This window comes from Malaclemys terrapin, chromosome 1 (assembly GCF_027887155.1).
Source record: "Malaclemys terrapin pileata isolate rMalTer1 chromosome 1, rMalTer1.hap1, whole genome shotgun sequence".
NCBI classification, from domain to species: Eukaryota; Metazoa; Chordata; order Testudines; family Emydidae; genus Malaclemys; species Malaclemys terrapin.
The window spans coordinates 152309788-152334023 of NC_071505.1; the positions used below are offsets into that span (position 1 = coordinate 152309788).

The window sequence follows — 24236 nt, forward strand, 5'->3', positions numbered from 1 at the left end:
TGACCCTTTGTTTAGCATCATGTGCACACCACTTTAGTGCAGTCCATTGTTCTCATTGCTATAAAAGTGTAGCTTATCAATATGGGCTCTGATCCAATTTTAAAACTTAATTTTCTGCTGTTTAGTTCATCTTGTGTAGCCATTACTGATGCTGTGCAGTTTGATGCACTAGAGGACAAGGCATGGGAGAAAAGCACTCTTTGCACCTGTTTAAAATCTCCAATGCTTTGTGTGGTTCCTGGGCAACAGGCAGGAATCCTGTGAAAAGCTAGGCTGCACTTGCTCAATTGTTGCTGGCAGCTGTGACTTTGAGAGAGCACATAGCAGCTCCTTAGCAGGTTGCTTGTGTTATGTGACAGGCACTGATCATGGCAAACTCTTGGCTGATTTTTCTTCATTTGTGCCTGTGATCAAGGCTGGGTTGCTTGGAGTTGCATCCTTAGCCAAGAAAAGAATTAGCGAGCTCTAAGGTGAGTTTGTCATTGGTGAGGGGCAGGGAAGTGAGGCAGGGATTAATTGTGAATCAGTGCTTTCTTGACTGGCAAACAAGGAGAGAAGCACAGACATTCCTCACCACAGGGTATTTTTCTCTACATTTCTTGTTCTTTTCAGGATATTTTTGCAGTGATGCCATGTGGAGCACAAGGGCTCATAGCCTGAGAACAGTGTGTTTTTTGTTTTGGTTTGTTGGATGGGTGGGTTTATATTTTAGGTTGGAAATCTCTCATATAATTCATATAATTTTTTATTATTGTTGGTTCTGATCTCTTGAGGTTGGCAGTTCTGTCATTTGTCTACTAGGGCTAACAATCACATTAGTCTTTCCTCCATGCCCGGTCTGGGTCTACCCTCAGCATCATCTTAGCAACTGATTCAGTCACACAGCACTACCTGATTGGCAAATTCAGACCATTTCATCTTTGTATCCACTCTACGTTATCTAGTATAAACATCCCTATTCTGCCCTACTCAAAGGAAGTCAGTATTTTATCAGTAGATTTGAACAAATTGTCCAAATCTCAAAATATTATGAACTATTGATATCCCCATCCTCATAATGGCAAGCCTGGCATTTCTTTGAGATTGCTTTAAACCCTATTTATGCTCATACTGGTTCAGCCCAGAAAGACTGAATACACAATAGCCTGTTTCTACTTATGCTTGTATCAGTGTCTTCTTTTCTGAAACTTCCAGAAAATCTCCTTTAGACACACAGTGGAGCTGATGATAGTCCAAGGTGTTACAACCACTTTATTAGCCAAGATCAATAAAGAGTGGAAGAGAATCTGACTACTAGATGGGCAAGTGTTGGCATGGACCTTTACTTGATATCGCTGTTGAATTTCTTAGTTAGACATAATAGAAACGTGGCTATTAAGCAATAAGAGTCAGTGTGGTGTAATGGACAGAACACAAGGAGCCAAGGAATCCTGTGTTCTCATCCCAACACCACCGTGACTTGCTGTATGGTCTGAGCCATGTCGCTCAACTTCCCTGTGCATTGATTTCTGCATCTTGAAAATGGGGGTAATGATGGTTGGCACCCTCACAGGCTTAATTCTGGAATGTCAGGAATGTTGAAATTCTTGGATGGGAAGTAGTATAGAAATGAAAAATATTATTGTTAACTCCTTTTAATTGTGTCTTTAAGTCCTGTGGCGTTTGCATAAATTCAAAGAGTGTGTCTACTCTCATTATATCTTTTATCATCTTAAAAACTTAAGTCACATTTCTTCTTCAGCATAGAGTCCCTTCAGAGTTTATTAGCCACTGCTTTTGTGATTGGTCAGTGAGGGAAAGTAAGTCAGTGTGGAGTGCCTGATAACGTTCTGAGATCTGTGGTTTTGGGTCTTCTATCTGCCTGTGCAGGGTGAAATTCTGGCCCCATTGAAATCAATGGCAAAACTTCAGTGGGGCCAGGTTTTTACCTGCAGTGTTTAATTTTGGAACTGTAAACATGTAATATCAGTTTCCAAGACAATATATGTGATACCTTTTAGTTCTATAGATGAATAGCCTTTGACCTTGTTGAGCACTCATGTTGGTGCATTTCGTGACTGCTCCATGCATACCAGCCTACTGTACATACTGGAAGCATAGGAAGTTAGCAAATTCATTTTGATCCTATACCACTGTTTTTAAAGTCACAAAAGGCAGATATTTGTAAGACCTCTTCTGTTAGGTTAGGACATATTGTAAGCCAGTAATAATAGCTGTGCTGCACTGTACATGGAAGTCACGAGTTGTGTGTTTACTAAGCACATGATGATATGTGTTGCATTTTCATATATTGATTCCTTTTACATAGAGATGATGTAACACAACAACTGTCTGACTTCCATTGTAAAACCTGCACATGTCTGAAAGGTGGAATGCAAAGTTTCTTCAGAGGCCCGTGTTCATTCTTCTCTATAATTCATCCAGTGGGACTGACTGTGAGTGATACCTTTTGTGGTGCTGCTGGAGCACTGGAATGTACACTACAGCATTAGACACCTCTCTTTGGCCGGCAGATGGCAGATGAAAGTGAAAAGCAAATTTAAACAAAATCATGGGCGGGGGAGAAAAAGTTCTGGAAAACAGTCAAATAAAAACATGGAGCATGATTTTCTCTTAAAACTCATGAAATTAATTCATGTGCAAATACAGATTGCTCGGGTCTTTTTAGACAAGGGTGAACCATTCTTATGAAGTGTACAGGCCTCCAGTCCCAGCCTCCAATGAGGCAAGTTTGCAGGCATTTTTTCATTGCTGGAAATTCTTAACTGCTGCAATGCAAACAATATGAGAGAGCTAATATTACTTCACTCTTCATGGCCTATAGTTGTGTGGCACTTGTAATGTCTCTTTGAATGTCCGTTATGTATCCTTATACCCTGAGACAAATCAATGGCACTGCCTTAAATCAGTCCAACACCCAAACAGAACAATCAAACACGCATGGTGTTAAGGAGATTGGAGCACTAGAACTGATCTCATAGAGCGGCTTTTTTTAATACAAGGCTGAAGTGAGCCATGTTTAACAGGCCAGGCTGTGTTACTGTTGTCACTGCAGGTGTTCAGATGGAGTCTGTACAGTGAAAGGCTCTGTAAGGAGACCAGCCCCTTAGAAACATTGAAGTGCATATGTATTTAAGAAGTTCAATAAACATTATTTGCAGTGGGTGGATGTTAGTATATAGCTTTGTCATGGATCTACCGGATTCGTGCTACACCCCTAGCTTTGGAACAGTCTCTAGGAGGAACCCCTTCAGTGTGCCAGACCCCAAAGGGGCTCACTCTTCCTCCAGGGTAGGCCATTCGGCCTCACTGCCTCCTAAGACTGAACCTTTGCTTCAGCACTCCTGCTTCATAATGTGAGTTCTGTTCAATGAGTCCGACAGTTATAGACTCCTTGTACACTCTTCAGGGATTAATGCAAGTCACCAAGTATTTACAGTGACACTTAGGCAGTGTTGTCAAAACAGTAGGGATTATAAATCAACTGGAACATAGTATAGCAAGTCCTTAGGTTAGCACAGAGAAATGAAGGTTAAAGCATCGTCCATTCTGATTAGCTCAGAGCCCCAGCCAAGCTGTAGATGAACCCCGTGTTCAGGCTCTGTGTCTTTCTCAGTCTGATCTCCTTGATCAGTTTCCCGATGAGAGTCCAGGAGCCTCGCTTCCTCCAGAAGTCAACACTTCATCCTCCCACCTTCACTCCTTTGTTCTCGAGCTGGGATCTCAGCTTCTCTGCTGAGAGGCAGGGAAATCCATCTTTCTCTGGGTTGTTGGTTGCTAGGTGCCAATGTCCTGTTGATTGGTTCTTGCATTGTCTTCTTGGATTTTCCATTGATATGGGGTCAGCCTCGGCCAGTCCTTTTTAATGACCCACTCGTACTCACACAGCTAGGTGACATACGCACTTATGTCTCCCAGTCTGCCCTGAGAGCAATCTTAGTCCCTTCCCCCCCACTGGGTAGCCATGCTAAATATAGAAGAAACTGGCATACATGTGAAATTTCTATAATATTTCATTAACCCTACTTCGTCACAAGGTCTTTTTAGTGAGTAGTACACTCCTGTGTGTTAACATTCTCATATGCCCCCTCATTCACAAACTGCTTCTTATTAGCATAAGATAGGGAAAGGAGGGTTATTACTAGGCTGTTCGTATTAGAGTGTGTGTGTTTTGCCCTATTTTGTCTTTAATAAAGATGGATAGACTTTGATTAAAATAATGCTACTTTTCCAAAAATCCCCATCCTAATGAATTTCAGCTCCTCAATCTGCATGCTCGTTTGCAAACATGTGAGGAACTCTCGAAGTTCTAAGCTGTTAGATGCCCAGCAGGAGCCATCATCTGCCACCACTGCAGAGCTGTCCTGGCTGCTTAGTCTTGTCAGGTAGTTGCTTTTGAACTACCCAACAGAGCACGTAGCATACTGTGATGGGCCACAGTATGCTACGTGCAGTGTAGTACATCTAGCAACAAAGGATTTGGAGGATGCATGACATACAGCACTTGCCAAGGAAGCAGTTAAAAAGGGCTATCAAGTATCACACCTTTGTCTTATTAACAACTTCTGTAATTTGTCAAGTCCAAGGTGAAGACTATAGTGAGATAGTAAGATCAACAACAAGGGATTTAAAACCGTCTTTAAGAGAAGTTTGTTAATGCATATGACTTATTGCTACAAAACTAGAAACATAAGCAAGGAAATGTTTGGAGTAGAAGGTGGCAGAATATTACACCTTTCCAGACAAGCATGTGTCAGTTCATCTGTATTTACTCTGCTCATTGGTCATCCTCCATTCCTGAACTAGCTTTATGTCAGCACCTGTCAATGAAGATTTGCTCTGGCTTCCTTGAATCCGACGACGATTCTCAGCGTGGTAGGCTCTGGACATCTTTTTTGAGAGTAGTTGTTGGCCCGATTTATACAGATAGGATACTGAGCCAAATCTTATTCCCAAATTTCTCTTCAGTTAGCAACGTGCAGTACTTTTTCCTTCTGGTGGTGATGATGATGATGATTTTTGCCAGCAACCTTGTGTTCTTTTCAAACCCTGACCAATGGATATTGAAGGGGCATAGGATGGGAGAGACTAAGTCTTTCTTGTGCAATCCAAAATGCATTATCTTTGTAGGCATTTATATTATCATCCTGCAATTCTTTATCACCTTCTACCCAAACATCCCACCATACTTTTCAACTGGTAAACCTCATAACCCCTTTTGGGACTACGTCTGTGTGTGGTAAGGAGTATAATCCTGGTGTTACTGAGTGAGGAAAGTAACTCTGCCAAACCACACAAGGAGACTGTAACAGAGCCAGGAATAGAACCCAGGTCCACAAGACCATCCTTCCTGCCTTTACAATAAACTGGCTGCCGCATTGTTGTGGGTAACTCATCCTGACATTAAGAGCAATGTGAATTGTATACATCAGTTTCTCTGTCTTATAAATTAAGAGAGGTTTTTTTCCCCTTCCTTTGAAGTTTTCAAGCAGAACTTGCCGGTGACCCACTTTTGCTAACAGTTCTCTTAACTAACCCCTGTACTCACTCATACGTTTTTTTTTTTCTCTTCCACCCACTGTCTGTCTAGCTTGGTTTAAAATTTTTATATATGTACTTTTAAAAAATTGATTAGTTGGAGAGCTGCCCGTTCTTCTGCGCTGTATAATAAGGATTTAAAAACTGCACTCTGAATTCTGTATAGTGTAATTAAAAATGACCCAGATTTGGACCTGAGAACACCAGGACTTAGCCAAACTTGCCACAAGCTGAGTTCTGATGGCAGATGGGAACTAATGAGGACACACTGCACTCCAGAATTTCCCAGCTGCTTGGCCCCTTTTTGTACAAACAAGGTTTGGAGTGAAGTCCCGATCCCAAGAGCATGTTCAGCAAATATGCTGCACCCAGTGTTTTGGGAAAGAAGGCAATGCTGTCAGACTGTTTCAGAGTATTTTTAAGGCCTGAGCTCCAGAGGGCTTTCTTAGTATATTGTAGCATTAGTGCAAACATGCTACCCCCAAGCTTCCCTCTTATCCCTGGGGTTGGAAATGATCACCTGCTTCCAGATGTATTTGGATTTTTCTTTTTCCCCCCAAGGGAGACTTGCACTTCATTTTAATAGGGCACTAAAATCAGAATGGACTTAGTCTCCCTTCAAGCTATGGGTCTCTTCAACCAGTTCAATGTCCTGGGACTATTCAGGCAGATGTAATTGAATCAGTTTGAAGCAGCTGTAGCTGGCATGTGGTCTCTCAGATTGCTAGCACCTGCTTGTTTTTCTGTAACTCGCTAGAGCGAAAGTAGTGCCAAAACCAGCATTGGTCTTGGAGCGGATAAAGCACTCCAGATCCTGTATCCCATTCCCCTTCCAACCTAGCCACCTCATTACTGGTTTCTGAATTAAAGTTGTTGGTAGTGAGCAGGAACAGGTTTATGCTTCTCCTCCTGCAACTGCGTCCCTCCCCCCTTAAACCAGTGCACTGCCAATACAGGCTCTCCTCTTCATAAGCAATAAAAGATGGCTTAATAGTGATCAGGTGCTCTGGGTCCCTCTGCCCTCCTTAGAAAATTGGGAAGACCGTGCCTTGCTGTATCAAATTAAAACACATGCACCAAATTTATTTGTTGCTCTAACAGTCTTGCTGGCACAATGAGGGGTTTGTTAATGTCTAACAAATGGCCATGCGGTTCTGGGATGTTCTGTACAATATTCCTGTTCTCTGGTGGCGAGTCCGGTAGACTTTACTTATTGTATTGCTGCCACAATCTAAACTTTAATATGCTAAGATTTGAAAAGGGAGTGCGAGTCACTTGGTTTCCTTCCTGTATTGTGTGATCTATCATAATCTTACATTCAGATTAAACACACTGGTGCACTTGGTCAAATACGGTATCAACACAGCATGGCGTGGGGTTTGGATGTGAGATTACAAGATGGCATATTGAAACATTAATTTCTGAATATATTCCTCCAGTGAATTCCCTTCACTTCTTGTATAAAGTTTATGCATCAAGTCCTTGTCCTGTTTTTTAAGTCTTTGCTCTAGTCCACATCTGCCTCTTCTCCTGCTATTTCTTCCAGCCTTCTTTCACACTCTCCACACCTCACACCTACCCACTCTTTTCTTCTTCTGTGCTGTTCCTTTCTCCTCAAATCACTTATCTAATCTATCAATGTCTTTTTAGGGTGCCCCATCATTGTAGTATCTAGGTGCTGTGGAAACACTTCATTTCCTGATTTTAGTGTAATTGTATTCTCCTCTTCCATCTACGTCTGTTTATATTAGGCTTCTCCATAGTAAAAAGCACTGTAATATCCTATTGCATTGACTTGTGTTTTGTAATGACAGGCCATACAACTGTGAATGTGACCACTTATTGCCCTGAAAAAAGAGGGCCAGATCTGCAGTAGGTGTAAATTGGCCTGGTGCCTTCAAAGTCAATGAAACTATGCTGATTTATGCCAGCTGAAGCTCTAGGCTAGAAGGTAGGGATAGCTCAGTGGTTTTAGCATTGGCCTGCTAAACCCAGGGTTATGAGTTCAATCTTTGAGGGGGTTGTTTAGGGATCTGGGGCAAAAATCTGTCAGGGATGGTACTTCATCTGGCTGTGAAGGCAGGGGACTGGACTCAAGACCTTTCAAGGTCCCTTCCAGTTCTATGAGATAGGTGTATCTCTGTAGATTATATTATTCTTTCACGGGGCCTTAAAGATTCTCCTTTTCTCTTCTTTTTTGACATAAACCACTAGAAACTGTGGTTTGGCTGTTCAAATCCCTTCTCCTCATCAGGCAGAGGGGGAACTGAACTGGTCACCTAGATCCCAAGTGTGTGCTCTGACCACTCAGTTAAAGCATATAAGGCAGGTAGGGTGACCAGATGTCCCGATTTTATATTTGGGGATTTTTCTTATATAGGCGTCTATTACCCCCCACACTTTTTCCCGATTTTTCATACTTGCTATCTGGTCATCCTAAAGATAGGCCATCTCCACCTCTTCCTTTTTCTCCCCTTCCCTCCTGTTTTGTGTGGAGTCAGGTAGGTGCCTGACTTATTCTCACAAAAAATGACTTAGTTGCCTAAGCCACCTGACTCCAGGAGAGGGGTTCTTTATGGTGGATCACTACCAGAAATAGGTGCCTCACTCCCTGAGAGGGACTGGGTTTAGGACACACCACTCTCTTTGGCATCTCCCATTGGTTAGCTTAGGCAGCTCCCTGCCTAGCATGCTGGCTTTTGCAGATTCTGTGCTAAGGTTCCTATTCACTGTATAGGGAGCCTAGGTGCCTAACTAAGGCTTGGTGGATCTCGTGTTGTTTGAGTGATTTGTCGAGGCACTTAAAAGTCCTAAGTCCCTTAGTGGATCGGGGCCTGATATTCAGAGGTATTGACCACCCTCAGCATTCATTGACTTTAGTAGGAATTGTGCATGCACACTCCCTCTGACAATCAGTTGTTTCAAAGAGACAGTGATAAATGTCATATGAATATATAAACAGAGAGCAATAGCACATTAGAAAGCAGTCTTTGTAAGCTACCTTGTAGTTATGAGAAATAACCAAGGTTGCAGACATTTGCCTTCTGATTACCTACGTATCACTAGTAGGCCAACCAAAACCAAAAAAGGATCTGCAGAATATATGGTTCTCTGGGAAATAACCATAGTTTTGGGTCAGTAATTATAGAGCATATAAAGTCACTTTTGCACTGCAGAGTGTAGTGTTGAGCTATTAATTTTTAAAATATATATATTTAATTTTAAAGTATCAGTTTTAGGAGTCGTATAACATAGGCCACAGAGCTGGCAGGGGCCATGGCCTGACCACTTTTTGTCTGGGCCAAACCTGAGTGGCAATGCCACTCACTCAAATTGGAAGGGATGGGTGTAGGGACTCATGGGCCAGGAGGGTTAGTCTGCTGGGAGGAGACACCTGAAAGGGGAATAGGAGAGTCAGATGGGGGCAGAAGGGGAGTCTATGTCCCTTCAGCCCCCAGTGTAATCCCTTTTCTTTGATTCAGTTAACCATCCAAGTGTATGTATATTATGTCAACATTTTGTCCTTGGAGTAACGTACTTTCAATAGGCAGATCTAATCCATCACCAGTACTAGGTGAGGGTGACTGAGTGCCATTAATAAGCAGACACTGAAGTGGAACCACACAGGATTGGGCATGGGAGATTGAGCCTTCCAGGTGTGGGTAGGTCACTGTTTAGCTCCAACCTAAGAGGTTAGTAGCAATGGAAAGTAATCACCATCAGGTGAGATTTTGGTGACCTTACCTGGAAATGAGTTGCTGAGTCTGTTTCCCCCTGGAAAATTCTCACATAACATAAATTACCACCAGACCTGGCACTTATTGACACCCTTATCTGCAGTCTCAGTGGAGGCCATGGGGTTCAATGGATCATAGAGACAAGACTCCTCTTTCACCCATGCAGATGATTCCTACAGAACAGCCTTAAAGAACATTGGGAAGCATATTTGGGAAGCTTGCATTGCCACTGTCTGTGCCATACCTGATGTGTGAATGGAGAACTTTACTCTCTGGGCTTGTCAATCCATCACTGAATTCACACACACACAAAATTAAACAAACAATGAACAATTTAATACTACAGAGATTATAAAAGACACTGTGCTGTATGTGTAACCAATAAATTAAACCCTCTATGCCAATCAAACAGGGGTGATTTCCTACACTGATACAAAACCATAAGAAGGGAAACAGTTTTTAATCTCACAAGAGCATTTCCAAGAAAGAATCTCAGTCCAACTCCATCAGTTCTGCACTCTGTTAGTTGGCCCAGTTGCTTCCTAGAACTCCCCCAGCCCTGTTAGAATGTGCAACTCTCCTAGACAATTCCTTAGGTACAGGACAACACACCCAGGATTCTAAGCTTGGCCTGCAAACAAGACAGATGGGATAGGACTTCAGTGGCCAGAAGCCTTCACACGTTGCATGAAAATTTACTGATTCAGTATTCTCCACTTAATCAGGATGCTCTTAAACGAGAAATCTGTTAAATTAGGTTGTGTCCCAGGGAAACGATTTAGCCTAATGACAGTGAATGGTAATGGATGCTGCTTAATCGGGACAGCGTTGCCAATATTTCTGCTTAATGGGGACACATTTGGCTGGTACTAGTGGGTTAAGTGGTGTTTAACCAGGTTTTTAACGGGTGTGAAATTCTAAATTCTAATCTTTTAATATAGCAGTCGCCAAATAAAGGTTAAGAGAAGAAGTAAAGATTAAATACAGCATAAACCATTTTTATACTTTTATTTTTATTCGGTACAGTATTTTACTACATTTCAAATCTTTTTGGACATTTTTTTTCAAATGGCTGCTTCTCTTAATTGAGACAACATATTAATCAAGACAATAGGCCATCCCAATTATGGTGTCCCAATTCAAAGGATTATCCTGTAATTTGAACAAAATATCACTTGGTATGAAAGCTAGTGCCAATATCCAGCTCATACAGGCCTAAAATGCAACTAAATATGGAAATTTGGTCTTTTGTTTTCACTGGGCAAATTTTAAACTTCTTGTGCTGCCACCAAATTACAGTTTTCTTTCTATCTCACACTCAGAGTTAAGGGTAGTTACCTTGATTCCTCTGAGATGTTACGGAAGCATGTTTTGAGGAAGGTCTGGTTAAACTTCTAGCCTTCTCCACTCACTATTATTCTTCAGATAGATCTTGTCTGGAATAGCAAAAATGGTGTCTGGATGTTTTAACTAAATTTTTTTAAAATCTCAGTGTAAACAGGGCAAATTGTACCTTAATACAGGTTAACTGGTTGAGGTGAACCTTGGTGGGTAGAATAGGGTTCTGCCTCACCAACATAACTCATCACAGTGGCCACACTTTACAATTTTCTTCCATGCTGAAAGGTTCTACCTGTTTGAGAAATATTCCCCATACTTAAAAGGGAACGGTCAATACTTCTTAAAATGGACAAAGCTATAAGTGCTACCACTGTAGTTACAAAAAAGCAGACCCAAAATGATGGAAATTTACTGGACGCGTGAGTAGGGAGTTTTAAAAACACCTAAGAATATAAGAACAGCCAGACTGGGTCAGACCAATGATCCATCTAGCCCAGTATCCTGTCTTCTGACAGTGTTTGGTGCCAGATGCTTCAGAGGGAATGAACAGAATAGGGCAATTTATTGAGTGATCCATCCTGTCATCCAGTCCCAGCTTCTGGAAGTCAGAGGCTTAGGAACATCCAGAGCATGGGGTGGTGCTCGACCATCTTGGCTAATAGTTGTTGATGAACCTATCCTCCATGAATTTATCTAATGCTTTTTTGAACTCTGTTATGCTTTTGGCCTTCACAACATCTCCTAGCAAAGAGTTCCACAGATTGACTGTGTGTGGTGCGAAGAAGTACTTCTTTATATTTGTTTTATATTAGTGCCTATTAATTTTGAAAGTTGCCTTAACTCGCTTTCTACTTAAGTCAAGTGGAATTTTAACATTGACTTAAGTAGAATCAGAGTAAGGCCACTGCTGCTTTTGATAATTCCACCTGTAAAATCTAATCTAAAATGTAATAAAACAGCTGTGTACAAAAAAACAAAAATGAAAAAACAAAAACAAAACACCAAACCTAGAGGTTTATAAAGGCAAGTGTTAATTTATGTGCACATTATATAAGAAGCAAAAGCACTTTGCACTTGATTCTCCTCTTGCTTACACCAGTTTCACACTTGTGTAGCGCAGTTGATTTCAGTGGTATTACTCTGGATTTATAACAGTAAAGGAGGAGAATCAGACCTTTGTGTATACAGGAAAAATATATCAAAAATAATTCTAATTAACCAAACATTATTTTAACCTTTATCTACCATGCAAAAATCATTGTTAAAGTGAAGTTAAAGTTTCAGGCCCATATCGTTGGTTTTAAGGCATATTACCTGTCAAAAACGTCAGAGCATAAAACAGAAAAGACTCCTTCGAGTGCTAGTAATCCAAGAAATGCAGAGTTAATGTTGCACTTCCCAAACAAGGTATCCAAACTACCTTTGCGTCATATAAATTATAGAAATGTAGGACTGGAAGGGACCTTAATAGGTCATCTACTCCAGTCCCTTGAAGGGAGATTATTTAGGAAATTATGGTGAAACAACTTCAGTGGTACCGTAAAGTATCTAGAGTCCTCTGGTCTTTTTGACTCTGTTAGAACTGATTTAGTTGTGAAAGTAGTATAGCAATGACTTTGGTCATGTTGGTTGTTGATCTTCTGCTGAAAATAGATGAAGATGAGGTGTCCGTATTGATTCTTTTAGCTCTGTCAGCTGCTTTCTGTACCACTGATGGTGATTCATCTGTGGCCGCTGTGTTGGTGGGGTAGCTCATGAGAGACTGTTATTTTTTTTTCTGAGAGATCCCAGGGAGTAGTGTTGGATGATTGCTTATTTTCCCTGAGGGCATTCTCATGGAAGGTTTGTGGGTTTTTATTTTGTCATCCCTATTTTTTTACATGTATATGGGGCAAATAAAAGGATTAGTGAGAAGGTTTGGGTTGCATTGTTTTTTGGATGCAGTTGATATCCAGTGTTGTTTTCCCCATCCCTTTCACTTTTACATTGTGGGGTGACTTGCTCAGCGTTCAACAGAGATGGTGGCATGTAAGAGGGCTAGCTAGCTGACACTCGCTCCAAGCAAGAGGTAATGCGTATACAGTTGGGGAAATAGCCAAAGCAAGTACTCAGTATTATAACTGTATAATATCTGACATTTTCCTGCTGTTTGTTTCTAAGTGCATTTCCCGAGGGTTTTGCTGGTTTTCAGGTGATTCTGGATGTTCCGGTAGAAGTGGTTGCTAAGCATGATTTTTATCATTTGCTCTTGGCAAGAGGGTTGCATCCTTTCATTTTGGGACTTTGTGTTTTATCATCTCAAGATAGGATTATTGTATTGCACGTTACTTGAGGCTAATTCAGCATATTATGTGGCAATTGTGGTAGTGTGCCTTTTAACTGGAATGTCTCATCAAAAGCATATTGCATTTCTTCTTCTTGAGCTGTACGGCCTGTCATCTGATTTTCAGTTGAAGTTTAAGGAGTTGACTTTGACCTATAAAACTCTAAATAACTTGGATCCCAACTACCTCATAGGATCCTTTCTTCCTGGGTGATACCATGGCAGCCACAACCCTCCAAGACACTCAAACTAACAACCCAAAGGTTTTAACAATAGGGGGTTGCAAATATGGTATGATCTATAAGGGATCCTTAGCTTTGGAACTTCCTTCTTCCCTTGCTCTGCCACAACCAGGTTTTAAGAACATAACAACGGCCATACTGGGTAAAACCAAAGGTCCATCTAGCCTAGTATCCTGTCTTCTGACAGTGGTTGGTGCCAGATGCTTCAGAGGGAATGAACAGAACAAATAATCATCAAGTGATCCATTCCTTGTTGCCCATTCCCAGCATCTGGCAAAATTCTCAGCTTTTGGTAAACTTCAGGACACACTGCAAGGCTCACATGTTTTCTCAAGCAGGAGAGGGGAAAGGATGCAAAGACTGCTTTTTAAGGGTGTTTTTTTGGGGGGATAAGGCGGATTAGGTTTGGTTGAGATATATCTATATTTAAAGCAGAGCTGATTGGAAAATATATTAAAAATAGCTATGGGGAGGCGAATTCCCCCCATTTGAATTCTTTTAAAAATCAGATTTTTTCAAATTTTTGAAAAATTGCAATGAGCACTAATTAAAGGTTTATATTTGTAAATATTTTGTAATGTGCCTAGAGCTCCAGTGAGGCACAGCAAGGGATAATCAGAACAAAAAGAATTCCTGTGTGCTCTCTGAGATCCTGATTTGGGCCTTCAGTCCTCAGACCTGCCTTGTTGTTAGTACCTGCACCATACACCTGTGCAAGGTCTGACCAGGGAGTGATCCCCTTTCGTCATGTTAATCACGTAAAGCTTCTGTACTCTGTCACATATGTCTAGGAGAAACTGAGCAGCCCAAATGATCAATGAGGATTTCAAATCTTGGGCCTGATTTGGAAACAATTACTACTGGCCATAATGTTCCGTACCGTGAGTAGTCCCATCCCATTGACTTTAATGGATCTACTCACACTAGAAAGTGCTACACCTGGTAGCACATTTCTGAAGCATCAGGCCCTTGTGATCATTCACTTGCCCCAAAATGACTAGAGATTTTTTTTTCCTAATCAGTGACCACATGCCATGCTCTTTTTAAAATGTAAAATTCTAGAATTTCACCATTGAGCAAAGAGAAGAGGTCAAAGGCAGGAGAGCCGGAGTGATTTAGGAAATAAAGCCAACAGCTATGACATAATGCAGTAACAAACTGCAAAACGGGTTGCATACCTGGGCTTCTCAAAGGGCTGAACACACCCGAGGGGACATTGGGGTGATCAGTATACATCTAGCCATGTACTTTCCCCCTCCTTTAATAAGGGTCTTTAGTGACATTTACATATGGATTGGAATTGAACCAATCTGTGTAACTGGACTTTCCATTGTGAAGATTTGGAGGGAATGCCTTGGATGGTGTATATTGTGTTTCGGTGGGGTATGGACAGGAGTCTCCATCTTCTTTCTCAAAAGACTTCCCTTATATGAGATCTTAAAATTCTTTCCTCCTCTTCTTCTAGGGAACTAGAGGGCTTGACTTCTCCTTTACTTCCTGCATTTACTCTGACCACAGTCCCTCCCTGTTCTCACAAGTGGAGCTCAGCCCTGCGTCCCTTTCTGTTGATTCCCAGTCAGCTACATGGTAAGTTTCCATTATCTCTATACTTGTTGCCGTAGGGTAAACTCCTGGCAGCCTTTTTATAAAATCTATTAGTGCTGGGCATTGAGGGCAGAGTACTTGATGCCCATCAAAGATCATTTGGTCATATCCCAGTCTGACTCTAAGGAAAAGGTGGTACTGAATTAGCATTGGAGCTGAGCTTCAATGTAGGTTGTTATAAGAATAAAATATGAACTAAAATATGTGACAGAAATAAATCCATCAGATTCTATAAAGGAAACAGTGGAAAGCAAAGAAATCTTGGACCCTTATATCCCATTAACCAGGCCAGAGAGAAAATGTGTTAAAAGGGAGCTGCACTGTATCTTTTTTCATTGTTTGATGAAATAGTCTTTTTCACCCTTTAAGTGGTGTGTTTAAAAATCTTGGTATTTCTGAAACAAAGGGAATACACAGCCACTGAGCTAGCTGGTTTTTATACCTTCCTTTTCTGAGTATTGTCCTTCAGTATAATACAGAGCCATTTCTTTGTTCTCACAAGCTAGCAGTTAAATTGTATGTAAATGTATGCAAATTAGATGCTGTCTAATAAAGAGAGTCATTAGATGGAAGAAATATTTAGTTTGGGGGGGAAGAAAAGAAAAGAAAGCAGGTGTATTTTGCAGTAGAAATGTAAGATAGCAAGAAAAGAAAAGAAACCCCTCAAACTTTGGGAGAAGATTTCTAAAAAAAAAATTAAAATATTTTATTAAAGGTCTGGCCTACTCTTGGTCTTTCCATTTTTGAGTGTGTGTGTGTATTTGTGAGTGTGTTTGTGTGTGAGAGAGAGAGAGACAGACTGAGATTACACATATGTACAAACGTCCACATTTTATGTGTGTATATGTTAAAACATACAAATACCCCTACATGTGGCAGTGATATAAATATTTAACAGAAATAGCATTATATATAATATATTTGTGAAATATTTACATCACCTCCACGTAGGATATATATATGTGGGTACAGATTAAAATATACATATTTGTGTGTGTGTATATATATATGTGGGTATATATAGAGCTGGGTGAATAATTGATGTTTCAGATCAGTGGCAGTTCCGAAAAAAATAATTGGTTCAGGTCAAACCGAATCTGAAATTTGTTGGAATTTTTTGTGAATTTAGAAAGTCTGTTTCAACTCAGTTCCACTGCTGTGATTTGAACCTGCATCTCCCACATTCCAGAGGAGTGACCAAAACATTGAGCTAAAGCTTATAAAGGCAGGTGGGCTGTGATGCCACTTCCTTCTCTTCTGGCCATTTTGTGAATGGCCAAAAATATTAATCTCAAATTCATATATAGTTTTAGTTAGACTGAAACTGCATTTTTCTTCTAATAAACTATTTGTCCAAGAATTTCATCAAGCTCTCTATGTATATATTTATGAAATGATTTAAGTGTGTATGTATGTCGGGGGGGGGGGAATAAATATAATTATTAATGTATGTTTCTGTGTACCACATATGTGCAGGTGATAGCCATGTGATAAGTTCCAGAGGCATGGATTAATTTATTTATCATCCACTTTTGACTGCCTCTCCTGCACTCTCCCCACTAATCTGTCTATCTTCCAAGGATTTATTCCAGTGTCCCAACTCCCAAGCAGCTTCAAGCGTCCACCATTTAATTAATTAATTAAAATCAGCCTCCCACAGAAATGTTTCTCTTCTCTCCCTCAAATGTAGAATTTCCCACTAAATTACCACTGCTTGTAGGATGCACAAGATTCAATATTGGGCCAGTGATTTTTCGGTAGATAAAAAAGTCACAGTTTTTAAGTCTGATATCTCAGTGTCCTAAAATCCTAGGAAATGGACGCTTTATACCATTGAAAGTGGGAGATTACCATCTTGTGGATAGAACACACAAAGTTTGTTTAGACCTAGAAAGTTCTGAAGTAATGGACCTTACGTTCATGCCTAGATTAGGAATAGAAAGGCTATTTCTCATCATTTTTAGAGGTTTCTGTAGCTTCCTCTGACCTGCATATCATTGAAACCCAAGGAGCAGAACAGCTTTTAGAGTTGGAGCCTTTGTGTCTAAGGCTACGTCTACACTACCCGCCTGAATCGGTGGGTAGAAATCGATCTCTTGGGGATCTAATTATCGCATCTCGTCGGGATGCGACATTCGATCCCCGAATTGACGCTTGTACTCCACCAGCAGAGGTAGGAGTAAGCACCGTCGACGGGGGAGCCACGGAGGTCGATTTGCCGCCGTCCTCACAGCGGGGTAAGTCGGCTCCAATACGTCAAATTCAGCTACGCTATTCACGTAGCTGAATTTGTGTATATTAAATCGACCCCTCCCCCCCGTAGTGAGGACGTAGCCTAAGGCACCTAACTTAACAGGTGGGAGAGCATTATTATTTTTTTTTTTTTTGTCATTTATCATGGTTCTGGCTAGTAGATATTTGTGCTTGAAGTGGTACATTTTTTCATAGCAGTTTTGCAAGTCTGGAAATGTAAAGACATATATGTGTATAAAATATATGTATATAAAAATAATGTTTTTCAAATATTTACATATAAAGCCAAAGGGATTGGCCTCCTTCCCAGAATTACTGGAACTACCTTCCCCAGGAACATTTGGACTTGAATAATCTCTGCAACAACACTTTTCTTCTGAAACTAAACAACTTTAGAAATAGGTGTCTGGCTCTGGAGATCACTCACTGTTCATTTGGGTTCCTTTTCTTATGGTAATAGAAAGGCCTCCATGGCTGGGAAATATATTTTTATTTAATTACTGTAAGGTTCCCTTTTATTGCTCCCTTCTCCCATAGTTTTCCCTTAATTTATTTCATGAGGGAAAGTCTCAGTACTAGAACTGTGGGGATTCCTTTGTAAATGTTCTAGGGCATCTAGCATTCTATATCCCAGGGGATTTGGGCCTGTTTAAGATTTAGGCAGAAACCATGGAAAAGTACATGGTTTCACACAGTTTTGAATCAAACCAGTCAAAATTTAACAGATTCTATAGAGTTTTGAGGGTTTGTGCAAATTTGAAACCCAAAATGAAAATCAGAGGATTTGAATTGGAACAGAAACAGAAGCTATTTCACATGGCTGCACTCAGGGCCATGCTTTCCTTTCTCCCCAAAACATGTTTGTGGGAGGTAAATTGCTTAGGTAACCAGTCCATACAGGAAATAAAAATGGTCCAATGGGAGAAGAAGGATTGTCCAGTGGTTGGGGTACTAGCTTGAGACTTGGAAGACCTGGCTCCACCACAGACTTCCTGTGTGCCCTTGGGTAAGTCATTTAGCCACTCTGTGCCGCAGTTCCCCATCTACAGAAATGGGATAATAGCACTTTCCTACCTCGCAGCAATGTTGTGAGGGCAAAAACTGTAAAGATTGTGAGGTACTCAGATACTATGATAATGGAGAACATATAACTACCTAAGATAGAAAGCTAGATATACAGACTTGGTAACATAGGAATATAATAGAGATGCTATACTGAATCAGACCAATGGGTCATCTATTCAAGTATCCTCCAACAATGGATATGATCAGCTACTTCAGAAAAAGATGCAGGAAACCCTGTAGTGGACAATTATGGAATAACCAGTATTTTTCTCAGTGTTCTGAAAATAATTGAGAATATCAGGAGTTTGAGGTTTTATCTATATATATACATATATATATATATAAAAATATGGAATAAAATATGCTGCACTAAACTAATCCTGGCACTAACAAACAGACTGTGGGACTAACGGCTTTTGATATTACCTAGTGCTTATTATTGTTATTATTATTATTATTTCTTTTTAATTATGCAAAGTGCTAATCAGTTTGATTATGCACAGTGCTAATCAGGTTAATTATGCAAAGAGCTAATCAGTTGTTCTCTAAGCACATGAGGAGAGCAGAGGTGCTGGTGGTGAATGGCGCTCCTAGATGGGGGTATTCACGGCAGTCATTCCTTATTAAGAGAGGAGTAGGTGAGATGACGGGGGGTTTTGCCTCCATTAAAAAATAAAGAAGGAAGGAAAGAGCCCTGATGATGGTGGTTCTGGAAAGGTAATGTCTTCTCTCACAGCAAGGCAGATTTTTTGTTTTTCATACTGCCTGGTGTTGGACAGTCGTTGTTAGACTTTGAGTGAAGTGACTTGGACAAACACAGTCGAGAGAACAACAAGGAGTCTGGTGGCACCTTAAAGACTAACAGATTTATTTGGGCATATGCTTTCGTGGGTAAAAAACCCACTTCTTCAGATTATTGGAGTGAAAATTACAGATGTAGGCATTATTATACTGACACATGAAGAGAAGGGAGTTACCTCACAAGTGGAGAACCAGTGTTGGTAGGGCCAATTCAGTCAGGGTGGATGTAGTCCACTCCTAGTAATTGATGAGGAGGTGCCAATTCCAGGAGAAGCAAAGCTGCTTTTGTAGTGAGCCAGCCACTCCTAGTCCCTATTGAAGCCCAAATTAACGGTGTTAAATTTGCAAATGAATTTTAGTTCTGTAGTTTCTCTTTGAAGTCTGTTTCTGAAGTTTTTTTGTTCAAGTATAGCTTGAGAGAGGTATTGTAGCAGGTGCCACACGTGAGGCAATCTTGTCAGGCAAATTTTCGTTGGAGGGTTGGAGTCCAAGTGGCTGCCACTTGATGGGGAGGGGTGTATAATCAAGAAGGCTGAAAATATTAAGGAAGTCTGCCCTAATCTAACAAAGAGAACCATCTTTTGAGCACTTGCACTCAGAATGCAGATAATGAATCTTGGGAGGTAGAGGGAGCATAATATATGATCAACAAAGATAAATTTGTGTTAGGAGATTATCAGATGAGCGCTCACAATGAATTTCATTAAGTAACCTATCCACAAGTAGACATTCTTCAGGCAAGTCTTAACAAGGGATCTTACTCCATGCTGCCCTTCTTAGTCTGCAATCACATGCTAGTTACACATTTTGGGTAAAGCAGAATTTTTTATGAACCAGTAAGCTCTTCGCTGGTTCTCACAATTTATTGTTGGTCCAACTTGTCCATTTTGTGGTGGTTGATGATTAACTAATTTCTGCTCAGTATCTTTTATCTGAATACAGTTTACTGCTGGCATGTGGGGAATAGGAATTATTTTTTACTGTTTGTCTAGGAAATGGCACACCCAGAGTGGAGAGTACTTGCTTCTGTCATGTTTTGGGAAATGCCTTGAAGATATTCTGGAATCATTAAAACTAAAAATTACTAGATTGTAATAAATTCAGTACTTGAATTTAGTAGGCAGCAATACACAGGAAGTTATGCTTGAAATTAACTTTTGTAAATGGCTGCTTATTAGGAATAGTGCCAGATTATCAAGTACATTCAGGACAGGCAGTAACATCAGTAATTTGTAGCTGAAACTAATATTTGAAAAAGAATGTGTGTTGCCTTCTTGATAGCTAGAGAACATCAGTCAGCGGAACTATTACCATCTTAAGGAAACAATCTTCACATGAAGAGAGAAGGGTCTGCTGACCAATGGGTGGGCTTACATTTACATGTATGCATTCTATTTCTTTCTCACTCACATGTGCATTTCCTCCATGAAAACTGCTGTTCTGGCCTTAGGAGCATAAGAATCACTTTACCATATTAGACTAATGTTACATCAGGTCTTGTATCCTGACTCCGAAAGAGGCCTATGCTTGATGTTGCAGAGGAAAGTGAAAAAGCCCTTATTACACTCACCCACTTGTGCAAATACGGTATATGAAGGAAAGAATTCCTCCCTGACCCCAGTAGCAATGAACAAATGGCCTGAAATATAAACTTCCATTATTCCATTGTTTTAAGTATTCAGGGCCCACTGAAGATAATGGAAAGAGACTCATGGACTTCAGTGGGACTTAGCTCAGTCCCTTTTAGAACACTGGTCACTGTAATATCTAGGTGCTGCTGCAGTGGAGTCATACCTACTTGCACCAAGCCTGATTTTGTCCTTGTGAGTTTGTGGAAGTGAATTCCACAGGCTGACTACATGTATTCTGCCATTGTTGTATTTGTTAGCAGTAGTTTTGGTACTTACTTGCACATCCTATGTCACTTTTGCTGAGTAATATCCCTTAACACTCCCCCTCTCCCTCCCACCCCCGAAGAACCATGTACTTGAGCGTCCTGCAACTATATAAGTTGGTTGGCACTAAGTGAATTAAAATATTTCCCCACTATTCTAATGTTTAAATTGTAAAGTGGTCCTGGAGAAGACTGCTGCAAAGCAAAACCAACCAAAATACAATGACTTTTACTAGCCAACTCAAAATAGACTACAACTGGTGGGAGGATTCTAGTAACCAGGAATGTTTACTTCCATCCTGCATAACTCATCTGTGCAAGCAAATCTATGTTCGGTGGGTGTGAAATGAATCCACTGAACTTGTCAGCATGCTATAGATGCATGGTTACTGTGATCTGATATGATACTAATTGTTGCCCCAGGAGGCCTGCTAGTTGTCCAGAACTAGATAGGTGCACTCAGCATCCTGTGCAGATAGCAAATGTTTTTCAGAGATGGAAACAAGCTTTCTTCCTAGTCCAAGAAGCTATCAGAATTGACTTCATATCATGGTCACCAGAATGCTTGTTTGGGTTTCTGGTTGGCCTCTTGCTTCAGGTGGTTTTTGTATTACCTGCATTAAACGAGCAATTATAGCAACTTCACACACAATGACTTTCTTTTCAATAATATTTATATTACTGTGCTTTAGAGATTACATAACCCCTAGTGGGAATTGTATGTTAAGCATATTGATACACAGAAAACAGCAATATTATAGCCGCCAAGCATAAATATTGATAATGACATTGACGGAATTGTGTATACACTGTTTGCATGAGACAAAGCAGCCAGCCTAGCATAGAAGTTAGATAAGGAATTAGCTTGCATCTTTATGAATGATTAAACTGAGACACTTGGTCTGTGAAACAGTGGCCCTTCAAATTTGGATTTCAGCATCTACTTATGGGCAAAACTCTCCCCTGCCAAAAAAACCTCCTCCTAATTCTGGATGGATTTTCCCATGGTATTTAGCGAATGCTTAATCTAGTGACATTGGGTTTCTACAGCAATTAAACATATTCCAATCACTGGTGAATAGAAAAATCTAATGCTGATGGGATAACTGGGCATCTAGGATAGATATAGTAAGTGCTGGAGGCTCTTCAAGTAAAGTTGAGCTGGTCAGGAAACAGCCGTCTCGGTTCACTACTGTCTTTGAATCCCATATATAGCATGTCACAAAGGTTTAACCTTCGCTTAGATTTACAGGCAGCTGGATTTTCCCAAGCGTTGGAGACTATATGCACTCCACTCCTCCCTCATCAGCTCTTTGATGAGACACAATGGGAGAGTGTGTAGTCAACCACAATAGAAAAAAAAAAGATCCTGATTTGCTCTTGTGAAGCCATTGGCATCATGCAGCTTCAGAGGAGACAGATGCTCACTTGGGTGCTGTACTTTAGGAAGCATGGTGGCCATATATACTGCATTATCTGATTACCTTTCCATTGTTAATTGGCTGTATATGCTGTATGGAAAGGGAGGGAGTTTGAAAGATAGGGTTATATTTTAGCTGTATCCCTAGTTTTCACTCAGATCTTTACAAATTAGTCTTTAATTCTTATAAAGAAAATAGTTAAAGGTTTTGTTATATTATGAGTGGTCTTCACCACCTCTAACCTAAGAGTTGCTGTGTACTTTGACACCATTAGTATAATCCATGTACTGCCATGTCTGCACATTACAGTCTAAAATCTAAACCCTCCTGAGACATGATCATGACATCTGTTGCATTCCACTAGTTCGGAAGGTTGCTCTTCGGACTCAGGTAGGGGACTAGAAGCCAGGAGACGTGTGTCTGACATGGACCCTTTCTGTGACCTTGGACAAGTCACATCCTCTCTTTTTACCTCAGTTTCCCCATCTGTAGAATAGGGATAGTGATTCTGACTGACTTCATGGGAAGGGAGGAGGGAGTGGGAATGGAGGAGGCTTAACTCATTGTTTCTCAAGCACTTTGATATCCTTGGATGAAATTAAGTATATAAGTGCAATGTATTGTAGGCAGTTATAAGTGTTAAGTGTCATTACTGCAATTCTGAAGGAAGTTTATAGTAAATTCATAATAAAAACACTCAAACAGATTAGGTAAATTCTTCCAAAAAAATTTAAGAGGAATAAAACTCAGTTAGCTTGGTACTGGCCTAAGGGGTTAGAAATAGTTAAGGAAGCATAAACAAAGAATCCTAGGCCTCCTGTGGTTTGAGAAGTAGGTTCTGGTCTGAGCTGGGATCTTTTAAGTCTCAGTATTAGAATGTCAGCATTGCAAAAGTGCTTTTGGATTTCCTTGAGGGTGTATTTATTTAGAGGTGCAAAGCACCCTCAACTGCCATTCACCTCGGCAAGAGCTGTGTGTGCTCAGTGGCCCACATGAGATTGGGCCGCAATAGGGGATTAATGAAGAAAAAACTGTAGGTGCTCAGACTAGCAATTGTAAGTCACTAACATGCATTCAGGGTAAGAATGTACACGTCCTTTTGGGCTGCGGAGATTGTGAATGTTAGATCAGTAACTGGATTACACTAGCAGCCTTTTTCCTCTTCTGTTCTCTCATACCCAGTTGCCATGACAGGAGTAAAAGAAGAAGAAAAATATCTTAACACATACACATCTTATTATGACACAAATAGTTGGAAGAAGCCCCACTGGCATAAACTAACACAAAGTGACACTTTGTTTAAAAAGTTGTTTTGAATGTCTTCTCCCATTGATCGTATGCAACTGAGATAAATAAACACCCTGTGTGTGGTGCAGCCAGGCTGAGCGTTTATGCTCCTCCGAGTGTTTATACATTCCCTAGTGGTTGTTTGTATTGCTATTTGTTGACTGTAAATCCCAGACCTGTATATGTTTGTAATATATACATTAGCAGCAGTGGTGCAGTTTTGGGTGTATGCTCAGGGTAAGACTCTTTTATGAACATGACCAGATGAACAGGTTTTTTCTCCCTTCAGTGCAGTGAATTAGTCTTTGTGTTTGTGGAGGAACAGAGGGGCTGCTGTAGCAGGCATTTTAGTCAAGCGGGACATGCTGTGCCCTGCTCAAATTAATGCAAGTGGATATGCAAGAAAAGCCACATAGGATTTATCTGGTAGGAATCAAGTTAGTTTAGCCTTTTGTCTAATTAGGAAACAGGTCTGGGGGCTCTCGGGTTATTCAGTGGTGATGAGGATGACGTATGTTTCCCCTTGAAGTAAAAGGACTGAAGTCATTACGCACACCAAAATTCATGGGGACAGAGACCCCCTCTCCGCTCTGCTGTGGTGATGGTTTAGCAGTTTTCTCTCTCCTTTAAAGTCAAATACTCTCTTTCTTCATATGTTGCTACTGCCAGCATCTTAGGGCTGGTCCACACTAAGCCCCCAGTTCGAACTAAGATACGCAAAGTTGAAGT

General features: G+C 40.6%; 1 protein-coding gene across 8 annotated transcripts in view; it reads left to right on the forward strand.

Moving 5' to 3' along the window:
• The window catches only part of ZBTB20 (zinc finger and BTB domain containing 20), a 625639-nt gene that overhangs the window by 121860 nt on the left and 479543 nt on the right, over positions 1-24236 (forward strand). For all 8 annotated transcript variants that reach the window (XR_008446640.1, XR_008446641.1, XM_054043665.1 and 5 more), the window contains exon 3: positions 14647-14768. The gene's annotated coding sequence lies outside the window, so the exon portion shown is untranslated. The remainder of the gene's footprint in view (positions 1-14646; positions 14769-24236) is intronic.